Consider the following 21,395-nt stretch of genomic DNA (forward strand, 5'->3'; position numbering starts at 1 on the left):
TACCTCAATGGTCAACGTTCAATCGACCTCAGATTCGCATTGGTAGAGTAGAGGTGAAGAGGCGGAACCAACGTAAAATAAACAGCAGACTTGTAAATACTATTTCTTAAGGAAGGAAGCAGGCGAACTGGACTATAAATATTTCTGGCAGGGCCCGAAGGACTAATCTGACAGGTTACAGTGTGGGCTGCTTTTGTGGCTGTTTGTTTCATGGTCTTGCGGTTCTTATTGTTGCATACCTCCTTTATACCACAATTATTGCCTACAGCAAGTACAATTGCTGCATTCTCGTATACCTTGCGAAATACTTACGCACCGCGTCATTACAAGTTAAATAAATTCCGCGTAGATTTGTAAATGTGGCCACTTTCTTTACCTATTTGATGCTTTAATGGGGGCCAGTTTTATATTGAGTCCATGGTCTGTTTTCTGTCCCAGTCTGGCTTTTAGGAGGAGGAAGATAATAACATATGAAAGGAGTGATACCGGCTCTATGGGTTCAGCAGTGTATGGCAGTGGTTCCCAACCTTGGTCCAGGGACCCCTGGGGGTCCGCAAAGCCTCCTCAGGGGGTCCGTGACTGCTCAGAAAATTAAATAATATTAACAAATTAGGTCCCCAGCTTTCAGTAATGATTCCTTGGGGGTCCCTGGGTTGCAGTAATGATAAAGTGGGAATCTACAGAAGTCAAAAGGTTGGAAACCATTGGTGTACGGGGATTAAGCGGGAGCTGTCCATTCTAGCAAGGCGATAAATGAGAGGGCAGTGAGTAAGGATGTGTGCGGGATACCATGGGGGCGCAATAGCCTTTGTTCCCCTGCAGAATATCTGACCAATGCAACTGTAGCATGTCGAAGAAGATCGCTGATTATTTGGAGGGACGCAGGTGATTGGCGCCAATTGACACGAGCTAGCAACTTTTAATGATCGTCGAGTAGCAGCTTTGAGTTTGCGGGAGTCAGGTGGTAAGTGACGTGCAAATGGGACTGTCGCTGCTGCTAGGGCATAGTTTCATGAATGTAGGATGTTACAGAGGAAAGCAGCTTGTGTTCACAGAAAGAAAGGAAATCTGTTATAATGTGTTATGCTTATTGTGTTTTATTAGAATGGAACCTCCTGAAGGTTCCATGTGTTGCTTTGAGTGGGAGCGTTCCATGTTAGTCAGCTGATTGTGCCAGCAAGGGATCGTCCACTTCTGGCTGTAGTTCAAATAAAACTCATTAAGTTGAATAAACAGTTACATGCAGTCATTATGTTTACAACAATTTGTCGACAAGCTGGCCAGTGGAGGCTGCAACGTTTCTGGATGGTCGAGATGAATCTGTGCATACCGGAGAGGGGAGTTCACTACTTGACCCCATACCGTTTAGAAATATTATTGGATGGTTTCACGTATTGTGAAGCAGACATCGTGTGTGATAAGTACAATGGAATGAGCTTCGTGTGCAGCAAAAAAAATATATACTTTTGGGAGCTGGGTGGAAGTGCAGGGGTGTAGGGGACACAAAATTTCTGTAGGGAACTGGGACAGCCTTGAGGAATTTTCATTGACCCTATAGAAGGTGCCCGTTGTTTAAGAGCCGCAGGCTTCGATAAATGTATACAGTTGCGTAGCTCTGAAGTGCAATAGCAAGAAAGGAGGACATGTAATCACAGTTTGTAAGTATGCTTTATTGTTAATTACATTCTAGAAAACAATTAGAAAGTATGTGGAAAAAAACATGATCTTTGCTTCTTTATGGACTGATCAACAAGGATGGGAGAGAAAAAAGGAAGAATAAACAACATTTTCTTACCAATATTCATAAACCTGAAAATGCAACTCGATTAATCAGTAACCATTCTTTTTGCTGCAGGCAGTTGCAATAAAATCCTGAACTTACAGCTGAAAAAACAAATATTTCCTAGGGCAAATTATTTTGTTGTCTGTATGTCAAATGATTCCATCATCTCTTTATATATGTTGCATATGGCATGATTCTCTCTTTTCTGGGATATAATTGACCTTACTCAAGTTTTCAGTCGGTGAAGCCCAATTAAGTTTATCCAGCCTCAAAGAAGATACTGGAATAACTAAGATGACCTGTTGGGTGTTCTCAACCTGTGTTAAAAAAGCTGACTTTGTTGGAATATTTTTTTAAAGTATTACTGCAAGTCTTGGCTGTGTAGAGTACTTAAACATAATTGATAATATAGGCAACTGAGGTGAAGGTAGCAAATGGCCAATTTCTTGGTATTGAGCAATGGTATCTTGTGTGTCTTGTCTGTGCACAACTTTTTAGGTTTCAGTCCTTACTGTAATTCTCTACAATAAGCATCAGTCTTTTAAAAGACAAAGCTGTAATCACTCATTGAATTGTATGTGTCTGAATAATTTATCATGCTGTAAGGAAGTCACAGCCCCTCCATTACCTCAACTGCCCACAGTTGCTACCCTTCAAGAGTGAGTTGTATAAAGGCTTAGTAAATTGGAATTTAAGAGTATTGTAGGCCATGGGACACCAATAAGTAACTGTTGTACTTGGCCCTCTATGAAGGGTCACTTCCAAACTTGTTGCTTTCGCCCCTCCTGTTTTCCAAACCTGTTTTTGTTGGATTTTAGGACTTTGTGCACTTTACCACTGCTAACCAATGGTAAAGTGATTGTGCTCTCTTCTTTGCACATAGTAAAATAGGCTTACATCCAATCGGCTCGAATTATTTACTTATAAGTCCCTAGTAAAGTGGTACTACATGTCCCCAGGGCCTTTAAATTAAATGCCGCTAGTGGGTCTGCAGCAGTTATTGTGCTACATACTTAGGTAGGCCTTTCAAACATGCCTCACACCAGCCACTGCAGACTATAGTGTAGTTTTAAACCAACATTTCAAACTGGCAAAATAAACCTTTTGCCATGCCTAAACCTTCATTTTTAATTCATATCACCCCTAGTGTAGGCCCTAAACAGCCTGTAGGGCTGGGTGGAGCATATTTAAAATGTTGGCCATGTGATTTTAAGTTTTACACATCCTGGTAGTGAAAACCTCTGAAATTAATTTTTCACTACTGCAAGACCTGCTTCTCCCATAGGTTAACATTGGGTTTCCTTATTACATTTAAAAATAAATAACTTCAATTGGGAACAGGTAATAAGATCGATTTTGGCATCTAAAGAATTGTAAGTCAAACCCCTCTTTAATGTTAAGTTGTATTTTTAAGCTGCAATTCTGAAAATATCGCTTCTAGAAAGTTTAAATGTTCTTGTTATAACCATGTGGTGCCTGTGCCCTGGGTCACATGACTGGATGTAGTTGGCAGATGTCCTTTGAGTATTCCTCCCAGACAGTAAGACAAGGGGGGATTAGGTGTTGGCAGGATGGGATTGACGGAGCTGTTCCCTGGCCCAATTACATTTAGAATGGGTTTTGCCTCAGCAGACTCACAAAGAATTTGACACCAGTCTAGTGTCACCCAGATCCCTTGGAATCTGGCAGGGGAAGGAAGGAAATTCCAGAACTTGATGTGGGGAAAGTCTAGAAGGTTCTCCAACTTTAAAGGTGGGCACCAGCTATAAATATTAGACCCTCAGATCAACTCTACAGTACACTCCTGGAAATGTGGAAGACTACAGAAGGACTGCCTTGTAATCCATGGTACTACCTTGCTGCTTTAGGTATGCCTTGTTTCTCAGATGTCTGTGCTGCTTCTTGAGGCCTACCTTGTTCTTGAGAAGACTGCTCTGCTTCTTGGGGCCTGCCCTGTTTCTTGAAAGAGAGAGGACCGTCTCTTTAAAATTAGGACTACCTGAGTGACTCTAATGGTCAGGTGTCTGCCCTCCTTTTATGGGCTGCAGGAGACTCCTTGCACCCGTCCAGCTGACCTGCTGCAACTGGCCCTTTCTGGACCTGCAGCTGAACCTGCCTGAGGCCTGCTGATCTCTGCTGGAATGAGTTCCTGATCCCCAAGAGATGCCCACCTCAAGGCCTGGACCCCCTGGCTGGCATTAGTTGAGCTCCTGTGAAATCCTGATTCTTTGAACTCTGTGCACATGACTTTGAGGAGATAACCTTTTTTAGTGGGACCAACCTGATCCATGTATCCGGCCCACACTCCATTGCGTTGAGTCTGAATGTGTAACTTTGTCCCGGTCTACCGACCAGATAGACACAGCCAGAGCTTTCTGCTTCTTGGTGCTATTTTTACTAAGACCTTTAAAACTGCATATACTTCAGTGCTACTGATTGGATTTCTGTCTTATTTTATTTATTACATTTTACTCGTTTTCTAAACAGGTGTGGAGTTTTTCTTGTATTGCGTTTTCACTTTTTCTGCGGCACTCAAACTGCAGTATACTTTACACAGTGCCTCTGAGTTAAGCATGACTGCCTTTGCCCCTACCAGAGAGTTAAGCACAGGTTAATTTAGTGACTTCTGTGGTTCACCCTGACCAAGATTGTGTTTGTTGCTTGAGAAGGATTTTCACCCCACTCAATCAAAAAACCAATTTCTTACAGTATCCACCATTCAATAATCACCTACTAACTCAGGCCTCTAGAAGAGGCTTGTTAAAGAATAAAAGCACTCACAAACAATGCTATTAAAAGAATCCTTGAACAGACCTCCAGTTGGTAATACACTACCATTAGCAGATAGCACCACTCCATTAAACATATGCCTGTGTGTATGTTTTAGCTAACAAACTATAAGATTTATAATCCCAGCTTCTCCTTTTTAAATAAAAGTATGATGTAATAAGCACTACATCAAAATGTGCACAATCCTCCCAACAGTGGTATTTGTCCACAAGTACAATCCCTGGGCATTTTCATCAGAACCTACAACAGAACTACAGTGCTGTGGAACCAGGAAAAATAATGATTCTCAGCCTCCCCACTAACAAATTGTGTACTCATGGTCAATAATATTTTCAGCAGATAACTTTGCTGCCATTGCTTTACCATTACCCAGGGGGTGCAGTGAGGATGCTACCACAGGCAGCTGAACTATATTGCTTGCTTTCCTGTGGCCGCAAGGTGGAGATCCAGGCACTATATGCACCCAAGGCAGTGCAAAATATAAAACACAATAAAAAAAAAAGTTAAACTTTTTTGTCCAATCTGCTCGAAAAATTAGTGCAGATGGATGCCATGAGTGTAGAGTGATCGCAAATTAAAAAGCTGAAGATGTAGATAAACGTGACATGAAAAATGCTTTCTGAATGAGATGCTCACAAAATGAGATGCACAGTGTGTGTACTGAAGATAGATACTTTACAAATGTGAAAAGCCTGATGTGAAAGAAAGACATATATAAAACATAGTATGTGAGATGCCTTCAAAATAAGAAGCTGTGTGTGTACATGTGTAACATGTTCGCAAAAACGAGATGCAGTGTGTGGAGAGACCAGTCATTTAAACACATAACACTTGCTGTGTGAGACACAGTGTACATTATGTTGTGAGATCCTTTAAAACAATGAGAAATGTGGCACCGGCTTGTGAGATACTCACAGAAATTCAGTATAGTAAAATATGTCAAATGAGGTGAGTGTGGGTGATGCTTGGTTCATTAGCTAATCTAAGGTCTTCTTTGGAGTCAGTACAGGCTTTAATTCATAGAATCATTTGAAGCTTCATGGTGTCATAGAGTTTTTCTTTTTTGAAAGGCACTCTAAGATTATTACCAGTCCTGAAAAGGTGTGCACTAGGTACAATCCAAATGTGTTGTGCTAAAAATATTTTTGAAAGCACTGTGAGCAATTAAACCTTGAGCGGCAAATTTGTAACTTTAGATACAACATAGCACAGTAACCAAAGTTGATTTCCTGCATCAATAGGAGATAAGAACTGCACCATATCTACTAAGATATAACACCAGTTTTGTCTCTCCCTGTGAAGGTGCACATTTGTCTTCCATGCACAAATTCACACAGCCATGCACTTTGGTGCATGGGAGTGTGTGTTTGAAGTCAAGTATAGGTTTTTATAGTGGAAGGGTACCCTTCTGTACAAAAACTATGCTTTAACAGTTTTATATTTTGACCACTGTGTGTTTGTAAAGTGTTGTACATTTATAAAGTTTCAAAAGTTTAGAGAAAATGAAACTTTACTTACTCTTTATGCCTCCCTCGAGGAGGTGCACATTTTTGGCACAAAGCCTCATCTACCTCTTTTTTTAATACACAAGGCTTTGTTGAACAATCTGATTTGTGTATGAAAGCAGTGGAAAAGAAAAGGCATAAGCATGAGGTTCCAGAAGTGGGGGGTTATCACTTAACCAGATATGGAAGTGGGTGTGGTGTTGAAATCCTCAAGTTGCTAATTTAAAAGTGGGGTGGCCACTAAACAAGGGATCTATGAAGGGATCATAGAACCATTAGAGGCGTCTATTTGGATGTCCCTTTTTGTTATTACTGAAAAGGCTGATGGACGGCTGCGATTCTGTGTGGCCCTCCGATTATTGAATCAAAATATTGTTGTAGCTATATTTCTGTTGCCTAATATTGATGAATTGGTGTTATTGCTTAAAGAGGGTAGGTCTTTTTCTAATTTGGGGCCACATGTATCAAACATTTTTGCACTCGCAAACAGTGCGAATCGTTAAATTCGGCCGTTTGCGAGTGCAAAACAGTGGTCTGTGATGCATGAAATGCATTCGCAGACCACAAATAAGAAATCGCTAAAATTGCGATTTCTTGCGTTGTGACCTGGAAATTGCGAGTTGCAATTTGCGATTCGCAATTTCCAGGTCGCAAGGCTATGCTGTAAAAAATCGCAAATTGCGATTTTTCCAAAAATGGCATTTTGCACTTGCAAAATACCATAAATTGAACATGTAAAGCACACATGCCCTTTTGGCATGTGTGTACCTTACATGTTGGAAAAAAAGGTTTTGGGGTGCAGGAGAGGGGGTCTTAGGCCCCCAGCACCCTGGCCTTTTGCATTTCCAAAATTGCGATTTCTGGTTCAGAAATCGCAATTTTGGAAATGCAAAAAACAAGCCCATAGCTGCGAATGGGGCCGGTATCACAATTTGCGATTCGGTAATAGCTTTTGCGATTTTTAAGAAATCGCTATTACCGATTCGCAAAGGTCATACATCGCCCTTTGCGAGTCGGTAATAGCGATTTCTTAAAAATCGCTATTACCGAATCGCAATGGGCCGTGATGGTACATCTGGCCCTTAGATCTGAAAAGTACTTACCACCAAATTAAGCTCCATGAAGAGTCCAAATTGTTAACAACTTTTATTACTATTGAAGGAACCTTCCAGTTTACTGCCATGCCGTTGTGATTAGCTTTGGCGGCAAGCCGTTTTCAGCGCATGATTAGGACTTTTTTTTAAAGGTTTGTAGGATATTGTATATTTTCAAGATGACATCTTAATCTTTGAAGAAACCATTGAGCAACGCAATGTCCTTAAGCAAGCATTACACAGAATCGCTGAAGTAGGACTTATGGTAAGAAAGAACAAGTAGTGAAGAGGTAAAACCAAAAAAGGACTTAGTTAAAAGCAATTAGTTTAGCTTCAGCTCCTCTGGACAAGGAACAGCTACAATCCTTTATAGGATTGATAGAATATTATTCTTAAATTTGTGGAAACATTTGCAAATAAAACAGAATGTCCGAGGTCTTTATTGAGAAAAGGACCCCATTTTATATGAGTTTGAGAACAGCAAAGTTATTTTGATTCTGTAATGAAGGAGATCTGTGATGCCTGTGTTATAGTGCCCTACAATATCAATCTAAAGTCCATACTTACAGTTGATGCAAGTGCCACTGGTTTAGGAGCTATTCTTTCTCAAACACCTGGAAACACAAAATAACTGCAGCATTTGCATGAAGAACACTTACAAATTCAGAAAGAAACTATTCTGTTATCAAAACGGAAGCTCTGGCTGCATCTTGAGGTGTTGAATATTGTCCAAAATATTAATGAGGAACACAGTTTACCTGGCGGCCAGACAATAAATCTTTGGTGAAAGTATTAAACCCTGGTGGAGCAAGTAAAGGGACATCAAGGTGCTAAGGCTAGCAACCAAGCTCCAGGACTATGATATCAAATTCAACACATTCAGGGTTTAAGGAATACTTAGGCAGATTGTTTGTCGAGGTTGTCCGTCGATTGGAATGTAATAGACAGTCCTGCTGTATTAGATAGTAAGAGTAAAGGTGCAGTAGTTTCTGTTCAGGATGCAGTAATAGGTGGAGAAGGTGCGTTTACTGTTGAGGAATGGTGCTGTGAGATGGAGACTGATTCTACGTTAAAGGAGATTGTACGAATGGTGATTTCTGAAAGTAAAAGGGAGAGTTAGTTGTGTGTCTGTTTCTGTGAGACCATATGTCAAGATATTGGACAAATGGAACATGTCTGGAAATAAGTTGTTGAGGGGGAGACAGATTTGCACCGCCCCTAGGATTGAGAATTAAACTTAAGACAGCCAGCGAGGGGCATTGAAACTGAGTTTGTCACAACAAAGATTTAAGGTTCAGTTTTGGTGGCCAGGATGAGATGAATAAGTTACATTGTGGATTGAGCAGTAAGCTGTTTGAAAGAGGGAGTGAAGAGACTAAAGTTTAGTGTGCAGTCTTCTATAGGGCACATTGCCAATCCTGGTAAACAGTGGCACAGTGTGTGCATGAATTTTATTGGCCCAATGAGTGAACTTTGTAGCGAGTGCAAATTTGCATTAGTAATTGTTGAAGTGTATTCCCAATGAGTGTGTGTTAAATTTTTGAGAGAAATCACTACAGGTGCCAGTGTGTTGGACTGACGACTGGCAACTAACCCAAGAAACACCAATCAGGTACAAATCAATATCAAGAGCTGACTTACACAATGTTATGTTCATGTCTTGCACCACTGATTCTTGAGTTGTTATCAGTGTTTATGCTGACCCAAGATACTTACTCTTACTTGTACCCATCAGTCATCCTCCCAGGGCTTTCAGACTACTACCAGGCTTGTTCAGGGTCAGTACAGCCTCAACTATATGTCTCCCATGATTCACATGCCTTGGCCTGGTACAGTAAACACTGTATCTTGAGAGATAGTTGTGTCTATTAAAAATAGCAAAAACAGGCATCTATCTCAACGTGGTACATGGGTTTTCACATGCATTTTCATTCATTAACACTGTCTAAGCTAATTAACCCTTTTGTAACCACAGTGTCTCCCACACACTAGGCTCATACTACACACTCCACCCCTTTAGATGACTTTTAATGCATACAAAAAACAAATCATTTGGTTGTATTCACAGGAAAAGTACTATAGAGTCCAGTAAACATTGTGTTAAGCTTTTGCACTCTAACATAAAGCTGTTTAGTGCGTACATATATTCTGCACATTACGATAGCTAGTATAGCAAAGGCAATGAACAGCCAAATCAAGGGGTGCAGCACCAGATTAAGAATTTCAGTGGTGTCTGTTGCCCAACCAAGAAATATGTGATACCAGTGATATACTGCTAACTGCTGGATATGAGAGGCGGTGTGCATGAGTTGCTTAGCATCAATTGTCATCCAAATGGCAGTACTTTTGCATACTTAGCAGCTGCGTTGAATTTAATAAAAACAGTCTGTGTATACTCTCTAATAACTTCTAATCTAGGTAAGTTAATAGCAAATGGGACTATTACCCTTGGACATGAATACCCAGCATAGCTGTGGTAAATTTAGCAGGCAGATCAAATATGTGTTGCTTATATCAATTATGCTTGTCACATTATGAACAAACATCACTTGCTCTTGTGTGGTTTGCATGAATCCATTAATGAGTAACAGGTGATTGGTAACGTAACAGATGGTTTCTGTCCCTACTTGGTACAGGTTTGTGCCATTAATGGGCTAGAGTAATGTTGGAAAATGGCCCTCTCTGAACGGTCACCCCAGGGTTTTTGCCTTCCTCCTCTTCTTTTTCTGACCCTGTTTTTGCTGGTTTTAGGACTCTGCACACTTTACCACTGCTGACTAGTGCTAAAGTGCATGTGCTCTCTCCCTTAACCATGGTAATATTGGCTCCTACCAAATTGGGATATTTAATTTACCTATAAGTCCCTAGTAAGGCGCACTACATGTGCCCAGGGCCTGTACATTAAATGCTACTAGTGGCATAGTACCTGCAGCACTGATTGTGTCACGCACATAGGTAGCCTCTTAACCATGTCTGAGGCCTGCCATTGCAAAGGCTGTATGTGCAGTTTCACTGCCATTTCGACTTTGCATTTAAAACTACTTCCAAGCCTTGAACTGCCCTTTTTCTACATATGTCACCCCTAAGGTATGCCCTAGGTAACCCATAGGGCAGCTATGTAAGTAAAAGGTAGGATAAGTACTTATGTGTTTTACATGTCTTGGTAGTAAAAAAACCTCACATATTTGTTTTCCACTACTGTGAGGCCCCTTTCATAGACTAGCATTAGAACTGCCCTCATACTTTTAAGTGGTAGATTCTGACCTGAAAGGAGTAGTCCTGTCATATTTAGTATAGCCATAATGGTAATTGAAAATCCTGCTTACTGGTGAAGTTGGATTTAATATTACTATTTTGGAAATGCCACTTTTAGAAAGTGGGCATTTCTCTGCGCTTACTGACATCTTTGCCTTACAACCTGTCTCCAAGCCACGTCTGGCCTTGACAGGTCCCCTTGTGCATTCCACCCAGATAGCCGTGAACACAGGACACTCAGTCACATTTGCATTCATCTGCATACTGAGTGGGTCTCCGTGGGCAGGACGGGTGCAGGGGCTCTCTCTTACACTTCAAAGGCCAGTAACCTGCCCTCACACAAAGGACTGATAACCCACCACAGGGCTCCAGGCAGACAGGACTGGGCGGAAAGGGCAACTTGTGCTCTTCTAAACCACCCTTTGAAGTTTCCCTCACTTCAAAGGCACTTTTGGCTAAATATACTGGGTCTCTGGTCCCTCCAAATCAGACACTTCTGGACTCTGTCAGAGGGAATGCCTGGCTGCCCATAGGACTCATCAGAGCTGCTTTGCTGAGAAGAACTGCTGCCCTGCTTGTTGTCTTGCTGCCTGCTGGCCTCTGACTCTGCTAGAAGGACAGCTTTTCTCCTGTTCTGAAGTCTCAGGGCCACAAAGACTTCACCCCAAGAAGAAAATCCCAGTGCGTCGGAAAATCGGCGCATCGCCTGTAGAAATCGATGTAGCGCCTGCCTTGCTGCTGAAAATTGGCTGCATTGCCTACTGGATTAACGCATCGCCAGCTCCTTCTTACCAGCGGGTCAAGGATTTTCAACGAATCGTCCCTGGGCATCAAAATATTCCCGCACCACAGCGAGGAACTAAGGCAGCACTCATGGAAATCGTCGCATCACCCTGCAGCTTGGAAAGAAACAAAGCATCACCTGTGGTGCGCCGGAAAATCTGACGCAGCGGCTCATTTTTCAGTGCATATCATCTGCTGCAACCCCCATGCTTCATTATTTTTGACACATCCCAGGTACAGTGTGTTTTCAAAGGATACAACCACTGATTCTTAAGGATTGAGACTCTTTTAAACCTTTAAAAAATGATATCTCGATTTGTGCATATTGGATGGGAGGGGAGCGACCCCTTAGGCAAGGGTCCCTCCCCTGGGGGCAAATTGTATTTAGGCCATTTCTGCCCCCCAAAGGGGCAGAAACCTCTAGACACCATGGATTGGTGTGTGTGTTTAGTTTGGGGGGGGGGGGCAGCCTCTTGGGCAAGGGTTGCTCCCCATGGGGGCACATTACTGTTGGCCATAACTGCCCCCTTGGGGGCAGATTGGCCTATTTTTGGAAGGCCCATCTGCCCCAAGGGGGGGCAGAAAGCCCACCAGAGACCAGGGAAGATTTTTTTTTCAAAATAAGAGGTTGGGGTATGGCCATACCCCCACCCCAAATAAATGGGGCCAAAGTTGTTCTGCCCACCAGTGGGCAGATTGGGCAATTATCCCTGATCCACGCCCCAGAGGGACAGAAAGTCTACTAGATGCCAGGGAATAAAAAAAATAAAAGAAAATAGTGCGGTGGTGGCTACCAACCAGTATGGCCCTGGTTATACCCCCACCCGAACTGAAGGTGCTAACAGTCTTTCAGCTCTCCCCTGCACACTAAAACATCTTATCCCATGGTAAGCAAGAGGACATTTGATTATTTTTGTTTTTTGTTTTACATTTGGACCATGAGAGCTTGGTAACTCTCAAAATCGTCCCACTTGTAATGGTTAGGGCTGCACTTTTTTTTACTTTGGGACGTTGCCATGTAGAAAAATCCACAAGACTTAGACACATCTGAAAACTAAACATCTATTTGATTCCAGGGTGGTGTGCTTCACATGCACCCACACCATTTCCTTACCCACAATGCCCTGCAAACCTGCAACTTTGCTGGAAAGCACACATTTTCCCCACATTTTTGTGATGGAATCTGCAGGAATCCACAAAAATTCCTACCACCCAGCATGTTTTCATGTATACCAATAAAAATTCTGCTGCACTTGTCAGCCTAAATTTTTTTTTTCTTCAAACTGCCCTTTTGAACCCACTTTGGTTCCCCCTCAATTTGGACATGTTTGTGGCTTTTCCTGGTCACAAGCACTTAGCCCGCCTACACAATTGAGGTATCATTTTTACTGGGAGACTGAGGGGAACGTTGGGTGATATGAAATTTCTCCCGGTGCGGTGATCCCACACAGAAATGTGGGAAAAATTTGATTTTGTTTAGCTAAATTTGAGGTTTGCTGAGGATTCTGGGTAAGAAAACATTGGGGGATCCTTGCAAGTCACACCTCCCTGGACTCCCTCGGGTGTCTAGTTTTCAGAAATATCTGGGTTTGGTAGGTTTCCCTAGATGGCTGCTGAGCCCAGGAACAAAAACGCAGGTGAACCCGCAAAAACAGGTAGTTTTGTATTTGATAATTTTGATGTGTCCAGATAGTGTTATGCAGCATTTCCTGTTGCAAGCACAAGGCCTACCCACACAAGTGAGGTACCATTTCTATCGGGAGACTTGGGGGAACGCTAGGTGGAAGAAATGTGTGGCTCTTCTCAGGTTCCAGAACTTTCTGTCACCGAAATGTGAGGGAAAAGTGCCATATTTTGAGGTATGCAAAGGATTCTGGGTAACAGAACCTGGTGAGAACCCCACAAGTCACCCCATCCTGGATTCCCCTAGGTGTCTAGTTTTAAAAAATGTACAGGTTTGGTAAGTTTCCCTAGGTGCCGGCTGAGCTAGAGGCCAAAATCAAGAGGTAGGCACTTTGCAAAAAACAACTCTGTTTTCTGTTGAAAAATGTGATGTGTCCACATTGTGTTTTGGGGCATTTTCTGGCACGGGCACTAGGCCTACCCACACAAGTGAGGTACCATTTGTATCAGGAGACTTTGAGGAATGCTGGGTGGAAGGAAATTTGTGGCTCCTCTCGGATTCCAGAACTTTCTGTCACCGAAATGTGAGGAAAAGGTGTTTTTTTTGGCCATATTTTGAGGCTTGCAAAGGATTCTGGGTAACAGAACCTGGTGAGAGCCCCATAAGTCACCCCATCTTGGATTCCCCTATGTCTCTAGTTTTCAAAAATGCACAAGTTTGGTAGGTTTCCCTAGGTGCCGCTGAGCTAGAGGCCAAAATCCACAGGTAGGCACTTTGCAAAAAACACCTCTGTTTTCTTTGGGAAAATGTGATGTGTCCACATTGTGTTTTGGGGCATTTCCTGTCACGGCCACTAGGCCTACCTACACAAGTGAAGTACCATTTTTATCGGGAGACTTGGGGGTACATAGAATAGCAAAACAAGTGTTATTGCCCCTTGTCTTTCTCTACATTTATTCCTTCCAAATATAAGACACTGTGTAAAAAAGACATCTATTTGAGAAATGCCCTGTAATTCACATGCTAGTATGGGCACCCTAGAATTCAGAGATATGCAAATAACCACTGCTCCTCAACACCTTAACTTGTACCCATTTTGGAAATACAAAGGTTTTCTTGATAGCTATTTTTCACTCTTTATATTTCAGCAAATAAATTGCTGTATACCGGGTATAGAATGAAAAACCACTGCAAGGTGCAGCTCATTTATTGGCTCTGGGTACCTAGGGTTCTTGATGAACCTACAAGCCCTATATATCCCCGCAACCAGAAGAGTCCAGCAGACAAAACAGTATATTGCTTTCAAAAATCTGACATTGCAGGAAAAAGTTACAAAGTAAAACGTAGAGAAAAATTGCAGTTTTATTTTTTTAACCTCAATTTCAATATTTTGTTACTCCAGTTATTTTCTGTAGGAAACTCTGGTAGGATCTACACAAATTACCCATTGCTGAATTCAGAATGTTGTCTACTTTTCAGAAATGTTTAGGTTTCTGGGATCAAGCATTGGTTTCACACCCATTTCTGTCACTGACTGGAAGGAGGCTGAAAGCACAAAAAATCGTAAAAATGGGTATGTCCCAGTAAAATGACAAAATTGTGTTGAAAAATTGGGTTTTCTGGTTCACGTCTGCCTGTTCCTGAAAGCTGGGAAGCTAGTGATTTTAGCACCGCAAACCATTTGTTGATGACATTTTCAGGGAAAACACCACAAGCCTTCTTCTGCAGCCCTTTTTTCCCATTTAAAATTTTTTTGGGCTAATTTCTTGGTCTCCTTCAGAGGAACCCACAAAGTCTGGGTACCTCTAGAATCCCTAGGATGTTGGAAAAAAAGGACACAAATTTGGCGTGGGTAGTTTATGTGGACAAAGAGTTATGAGGGCCTAAGAATGCCCTGCCCCAAAAAGCCAGAAAAAGGCCTGGCACCTGAGGGGAAAAGGCCTAGCAGCGAAGGGGTTAAATACTAGCTAGGAAGAACATTTTTGTGTTTACAAACGTGTAATAAATGTGCGTAAGATGACGTGAAGGTGGGGAAAAACAATACCCTGTCGTGAGATTTATGTAATGATGACTCAATAGTGGGGATGAATAGTACCTTGTTGCTACGTTTGTATTTGTGTTGCAAACGTGGGGAGCATGAGTATCATGTGAAGAGAGGAAGCATGGGGAAATCCAGCGCCCTGTGGTGTTGTGGCTGGAAGGCATAAGTTCTGCTTGTGTGTTCTGGGACCAGTCATCACTGTGTATTAATGCTCAGTGCAGACTTAGGTGCTTTCCTCCGCTTGGCGCAATTTCATGTTGATTTGGCCACCTAGAATGACAGGGTGCTGGGTCTAGTGGAGTGCAGGGCTGCACTATTTGTGTTTGCTAGAGAGTGTAATGGCATGTTTTATCCTTGTGGGCATATGTGCATTGATTGTGGAAGATGGAGAATTTGTGTTTTGTTTTTTCTTGTTTTGGGGTCTTTGTTGCATTTGTTTCATATTTGTGCTGTGTGTAAATAAAGGAGAGGAAGTAGTGATGGGATATGTTTTTGTATGCATGGGCTGAATGGGCATGATGTAAAATGGTTAGTGTGGATGCTTTGAGAATGTAATGATGCAAGGAATGTTGGTGCTATTGTGCTAATTGAATCTTGGGACTTGATAACAGTTGGAAGGAGAATGGAGTCCAAACAGGACCTATGTGGCTGTGACTGTAATATAAGGGATTGACATGAATACAACAACTTACCTCCTGACTACGTGCTTCCAGACTCTTGTGTGAAGACCTTGCACTACGATAACTCAACCCTATTGCAAATCCTCGACCCCAGCTTTGCTCAGGTTACAGGAGATGTTTAAGGTCTGTCCTTTGCCACTGATGATTATGAGAGACATGTGTGGACCATTGCTGTGACTCGAATCTTGATCTCCTGATCATCCTTTTCCAGTGGCCAGCTTCCAAGCTCTGACCATAGTTATTGGGTCTACACTTCCATCTTTTAAAAATATAAGGGCTATTACTATGCTGCTACTTAAGAAAACAGCTTGTTATGATTTGACAGTATTGAAGAACTATTTGCACTACACACCCCTGCCTCTCATCTGAAAAGCAATGGAGAAACAGATGGCAAAATGACTCTGTAACAGTTTCAGTTCACAGATGCTCCTGGACTGGGCTTAGGCAGATAGAGTGCTCTAAGACAGAGTTCTTAGCAGTCCAGGGCAAACTACAGTGTATCTTGAGATATTGATCACCTGCATGGTAGCAGCACAGCTGGGATGATAGGTCCAGCTCTCTCCTGGTTTTCAGTTTTTCTGTCACTTTGGATACAGGTCCTTTAGTTTCAAGACTTTCCCCTACATTTTTTACATCCAGTTGTTCAGTTATTATCTAGTTTCATAGGCCACTGAGGGAATTTGCAACGCAGCATTGGATAGTGCATAACTCGAAGAAAATGGAGATAAAATGGCTGTTTTTTGTTGCCTTTGACCACTCCAGCTTGTTATGTCCGAGACTATGTGGTCAAGGAGGCTTTTTCTTTTGCCAAGCAGGACACACCTAACAATTCATTTACAATGGCACCTTTCCTCCTTGGTAGACCACTATAAGTGTGGGAAGTTTAAAGCCTGTAATTTATGTATAGAATATATAGAGTTTGACGATCTAAACAAAAAGGACCCCGTAAATCACACACCCATTGTAACAGTATGAACGTGTTGTCCATCATTTTAGGTCCATGTAACCTGCCATGAGTGTGACAACCAAAATAGAAGGCCAAACCACATATCCTACAACACTGCAGCACGAACCAATGTTCAACACCTGGTGCACCATTAGTCGAACATTTCAAGACGAACAATCAGAAGCCTGAGGACATCCGGTGGTTAGTGACTGAAAGCAGTTCAACAGGGGAGGTGACATTGGGTGGGTGCATACGGAATATAGAATAATGCAAATAATTAATGTATTGTACTCTGTGAGCAATGGACTCAACGAATTTGAGGAATTTGGACACCTGATGGGGAACATGGCTAACCTGTATTTAAAATACTTGTTTATTGTAACTTGTAAGTCACCAAGCTTTAGTTACTACACTAAGTTTATTTCATGTTAAACATTGTTAAATGTATGCTCATTTCATTGTTTATGTTTCCTTTCATCACCCAGTACTGGTTTCTGGTGAACCAATAAAAGAACCTGCCCTTCCTTTATAAACAACTCTTTAAAAAAAAATAACAGCTTTTTAACATACACCACAGACTGAGTTCAATCAAAAAGTCTTGAGCAAATTTTGAGTAAAAAGCATAAAAGCACAAATCGCAATTTAAAAAGTTAAAAAGTTAATACAGATATATTAAGAGTAATAACATCAGTAGAGATTAAACTGCAATAATAAAGTGCATTAGTTAAACTACATGATTGAAAACCATTAAAAATTACCCCTCCACCAATTTCCCATAGCATGTAGACATTTTAAGAAAGTATCAAAGAATGAAACTGATGTTGGGACTGCCAAACATCTGGAGGTGTGTAAGAGCCTCCCTACATTTTGTGAATGCAAGTCATTTCAGAATGTGTTTCCCAGAGGTTAATAGAGCAATAGTACAATTTGCAGAAAAACATAGTGAACTAAAGATTGCTTTGATGTCCTGTCACAGGGACCTGGAGATAAGTTAGAGTCCAACACATTTTCCTCATCTGTAAAGCACAACAGGCGCCACACATTATTTATCCTGAATCTGAAAAGCAGGGACCTCTCCAAGCATGAGATCTCCAAGGTTAGATAGAATGCCATGTCTGCTGTGGCAAGTGTATAAAATAGCTGTGCACAGAGTGCTTATTAAAAACCTCCTCCTGTATGTGGGACAGACTAAACTCTGCATGACAGGAATTTACCTGCCCCCTTTCACGTTTGCTTAGAGAATATGGGGCAGTAAACATCTCAGGGAGGCCAGTGTCAATGAAGTGCTTTCTAACATAATTCAACCAGGGGAGGTAAAGACCATTGTCCGGGCTGAGACAATCTAAAATAACCTCTTTTTGGAAATGTATTTCAGAATTAGATCATACGCTTACAGAGAGCAAGAGCGGTGCCAATTCAGTTGTATCAGAGACCTATTCTAGGTTGAGTTCAGAGTGTACATCTAAGTGGGGCTAGCTAGTGTGAGATTAAGTATCTGATAGAGACTTCTAGCTGTGGGTTCCTTACATTTGAATTCCCTGGTGTCATTTTCAAATCCAGAATTTTTTGCTGAGCAATACCCTGCACGCGCTGTTGGGTGCCGTAGTTTTGATTCGCATGGCATCCTCAGTGTCGTTGGAGCTCTTCTCAGCCATTACGGTCGTCTATAAAGGCGCCACCCCGGCGTGTGTACGTCTGTTCTTTTCCTTCCGCGCCGGTTAAGTGCAGGTCTGGGATCGATCTACCCTCTGCCTTTTTTGGCAGGCCTTTTTCTACTTTTTTGTTGAAGATTTTTTATTCTGTGCGAGATGTCCTCGTAAGACGGGGTTGTGGTGCGTGACATCGCACCATTGTGGTGATGGACCCTCACCAGGTATGTCTTTAGTGCCTTGACAAAGACCACGACTTGAAGTTGTGGTCCGACTGCTGGTCCATGGCCCAAAAGCTCTGAAAGAGAAGTTTCTGAAGCTTGTGGCAGCCCGGCAGTCTACGTTGTTTGGCGCGACTCCTAAGAGGTTACGGCACAGCTTGAGGAGGCTGCGGGACCACTCCAAGAGCCCCAAGTCCTCTTCTTCTCACCCAAGGTCCTTGGGCACTTGGGGAAGAGGCACAAGAAGAAGACGTCCAAGAGGACTTTGATTTTGCCATGCCCGCCGGCCAACGAGGTGACTCAGGAACATCGACGTTCCACGCACGGTTCCGCGGAACCGATGCCACTGACGACTTTGCGTCCCCCCCCCCCTCAGCAAATCCGGGAGCCAAAGCAACCCACGCTCAATTTAAAGAATTTTACAAAGCCATGCGCCTCATATTTTGACACAGGCAGTATTTTGTGGGCATGGCATTCTGGGGGGGATGCCATGTCGACTTTGCCTTTTTCTCCCCACCAACACACACAATCTACAATGGCAGTGTGCTTGTGTTAGGTTAGGAGTCCCTTAGGGTGGCACAACATATGCTGCAGCCCTTAGGGATCTTCCCTGGTCGCAGGGCCCTTGGTAGCACTGGTACCTTTTACAAGGGACTTATCTGTGTGCCAGGGGTGTGCCAATTGTGGAAATAATGGTACATTTTAGGTGAAAGAACACTGGTGCTGGGGCATGGTTAGCAGGATCCCAGCACACTTCTCAGTCAAGTCAGCATCAGTATCAGGCGGAAAGTGGGGGGTAACTGCAACAGGGAGCCATTTCCTTACATTACCCTTCAACAAAGCCCTCACTGATGTCCTGCTGGGGACATTGTCCAAACCTAGCACAGGGGCTCCTGTAAATACGACAATCTGATGCCACCGCCATCGACCAGCTCCTACTGACTATAGTTTCCTCACCCAACACCCCACCCTGGAGAGCTTTGTGGTCCAGGCCTCCACTTCCCATGGTGCCTTCCCTTCCGCTCCCCGGATAGGGAATCCAAGAGGCTGGATCAGCTTGGTAAGATGTTTTATTCCTCCTGCCTGGCGCTCAGGCCCGTAAACACCTCATGCCCATTGGGCCATTTTTCCCATACTTTACGGGATATGGTGGCACAGGTGCTGCCCCAGGTACCGGAGGGCGTGTGGGACACTCTAACTCAAGCCTTCAAAGATGGGATAGATAGAGCCAAGTTTACAATTGGGTGTGGTTTGGACACGACCGGCCCGCTGGGCAGGGCAATTTCAACGCCACGCCTGGCTTCGTACTTCTGGCTTTTCAGGCTTGAGTTAGAGTCCAGACAAACGTCATGGAATGCCCTTTGATGGCTCCTGCCTTTTTGGAGAAAATGCAGATTTGGTGCTTGAGTGGTGTAAGGGCTCTCAGGCTACGGCTAGATCCTTGGGCATCTCGGAGCCAGCTCGTCAGCAGTCTGCCTTTAGCCCCTTACGAGGCTTTGGAAGAGGTGGGGTACCACGCCACCGTCAAATCATACAGCATCCTCCTTCATCTCAGCATCCAGTGTGAGGATGTGGGTGTTAGACCCAGAGGTCAGCAACCACCCAGCCCCCCTCCTCCACAGCATCCCAAGTCCTCCTAGTGGGATTCTGCAAGAACACACACGTCCAGTTGGAGGAAGAACTCAATTTCATCCCCCTCACTGGCCTTCCATAAAATTGGACAATTTCTCAGGTCTTGTCTGCCCTAGACCAAGGAGACTGAATGGTAGCGTTGGACTTGCAGGATGCGTATTTTCTTATCCCCATCCTGCCCGCTCACAAGCGTTACTCGCGGTTCAAGGTGGGCCACAAGCACTTTCAGTTTACTGTGCTCCCCTTTGGTTTCAGTAGTGCCCTTCGGGTGTTCACCAAGGTAATGGTGGTGGTAGCAGCTAATCTGCGCAGGTTGGGGGTTTCTGTCTTCCCCTACCTTGAGGACTGGCTGTTGAAGGCTTCTACGCCACGGTGGACCTCCTGTATTTGCTCGGGTTTAATATAAATGTGTCAAAGTCACACCTGATTCCCTCTCAGAAGCTCCCTTTCATCGGAGCCGTTCTGGACACAGTGCTGTTTCGGGCTTATCCTCCCGAGCAGCGAGTCCAGGATATTCAGGTTATGGTACGGATGTTTCGGCCTCTATCATGGATTTTGGTTAGACAGACTCTGAGACTGTTGGGACTCCTGGCCTCATGCTTCCTGTTAGTCAAGCATGCCAGATGGCATATGGGGGCTCTGTAGTGGGACTTTTAAGTTCCAGTGGGCGCAGCAGCAGGGGAATCTTGCAAACACAGTTCAGATCTCGGAGGGAACTGCAGAAGGCCGGAAGTGGTGGTTAGTGAACTGCAACTGGATCAGAGGAAGAGCTCCATGCAATCCGACTGGCATTGAAAGCATGTCTTCCTGTTGTAAAGGGAAGATAGTGCAGGTGTTCATGGACAGCACCACCATAGTGCGGTAAGGCAACAAGCAGGGCGGTGTTGGGTCGTGGACCCTTCGTTAAGTGGCTCTACGTCTCTGAATATGGTTGGACCAGCAAGGCATAACCCTGGTGGTTCAACACCGGGCAGTCTTCTGAACGCCAGGGCGAACAAACTCAGCCATCAGTGCCTAGCAGATCACGAATGGTGTCTCCATCCGGAGGTGGCACAAGGGCTCTTTCATCAGTGGGGAGATCCTTGGTTAGATCTGTTAGTCTCCGGAGAGAGCATGCAATGTCAGCAGTCAATCCCTTAGCAACACTTTTCATCACAAGTGAAATTCAGGCCTCCTGTGCGCTTTTCTGGCCATACCACTACTGCCCAGAGTTCTCAAGAAGATCAAGAACGGCCGGGCTCAAGTAATCTTAGTGGCTCTGGATTGGGCACAGAGCATCTGGTATCTTGAGCTTCTGAAATTGAGCATCGATGCTCCGATCAGGCTACCCCTTCAGGAGGATCTTCTGTCACAGCAGCAGGGGAGCGTTCTCCACCCGAACCTGTCAACTCT

The 21,395-nt window shown here is 43.5% G+C and overlaps 1 long non-coding RNA gene across 3 annotated transcripts in view; it reads left to right on the forward strand.

Annotated features, from left to right (window-relative positions):
- The first annotated feature begins 66 nt into the window (after positions 1 to 66).
- LOC138300756 (uncharacterized) overlaps positions 67 to 21,395 on the forward strand; it is a 409,302-nt gene continuing 387,973 nt past the window's right edge. The window contains exons 1-2 of one of the 3 annotated variants that reach the window (XR_011204998.1): positions 103 to 174; positions 16,552 to 16,743. This is a non-coding gene — a long non-coding RNA (uncharacterized lncRNA). Of the gene's footprint in view, positions 175 to 885; positions 965 to 16,551; positions 16,744 to 21,395 lie in introns of those variants that run through there. The other 2 variants (XR_011204999.1, XR_011205000.1) reach the window with 2 other exon arrangements.

Source organism: Pleurodeles waltl, chromosome 6 (assembly GCF_031143425.1).
Source record: "Pleurodeles waltl isolate 20211129_DDA chromosome 6, aPleWal1.hap1.20221129, whole genome shotgun sequence".
Classification (NCBI taxonomy): domain Eukaryota; kingdom Metazoa; phylum Chordata; class Amphibia; order Caudata; family Salamandridae; genus Pleurodeles; species Pleurodeles waltl.